The sequence below is a fragment of the Atta colombica genome, unplaced genomic scaffold (assembly GCF_001594045.1).
Source record: "Atta colombica isolate Treedump-2 unplaced genomic scaffold, Acol1.0 scaffold38, whole genome shotgun sequence".
Lineage (NCBI taxonomy): Eukaryota > Metazoa > Arthropoda > Insecta > Hymenoptera > Formicidae > Atta > Atta colombica.
The window spans coordinates 1,940,334-1,941,199 of record NW_017259490.1 but is presented as its reverse complement, the minus strand read 5'-3'; the positions used below and the strand labels follow the sequence as shown (position 1 = coordinate 1,941,199).

General features: G+C 24.5%; 1 protein-coding gene across 2 annotated transcripts in view; it reads right to left on the bottom strand.

The window, feature by feature from the left end:
- LOC108690998 overlaps nt 1-866 on the bottom strand; it is a 115,647-nt gene that overhangs the window by 29,474 nt on the left and 85,307 nt on the right. The gene's annotated exons all lie outside the window — the stretch shown is intronic.

Here is an 866-nt window from a genome sequence, read left to right as displayed (position 1 = left end):
TATATATATATATATATATTTCAGCTATTCTATTTTGATGGGTATTGTCTTGTATTATCATCCTGATTCTTTTTTCATAAGAATTCGTGAAACATACTAGAATATATATGAATATATACGAATATGTTGTACTGGTTGTTCATTGATTGTCAATATTTTATATTATCGGAAAAAATGCTTAAAGAAACAAATGATTAAAAAATGATTAAAGAAAGAAATATTTTCAGAAAGAGACAGAATTTATTTTTGAAAGTAAATTCCAAACTTTTTTGAGATAAATTCTATAAAAATTCATGATATTTTCAGGATAAAAAAGAAATTCTCCGAAAATTTTAGATTTTTCTGGTTTCTTTAGGCAGTAAACATCATGAAAAAACATCTTCAAAAGTCTGTCTTTATATTTACGGAATTTCCTAATTAAAAAATATTCTTGTGTATAAAAATGCTCATTTATTTCATCAGAACACCATAAGTTAATATTTTTAAAGTTAGTTTTTAAAAATAAGTAAGATAGATTTTTTTACTTATAGAATTTTTGAAATTTTATATATCGATTTATTTATTCAAATCCCCAAATAAGTCACGAAAATTAACGATAATTAGCAAGAAATTATAAATATGCATGATTTATATTAGTAAGATATTCTGCAGAATAAACTTCCTTTGGAAATGTTATTTCGTAATGTATTTTACACGTTAGATTGTTTACGTAACTCGTTTATTTTTCCCTTTATTCCAAGTATAAAGGAAAATAAAAGTGTCGGGAAGTTTGCAAGACGAAAGCACGCGTTTCGCGTAATAAACTGCTGTTAGAAAATCAAAATCAGAAAAAATACTTTACGGCAATTTACATAATCCGCTGTTCG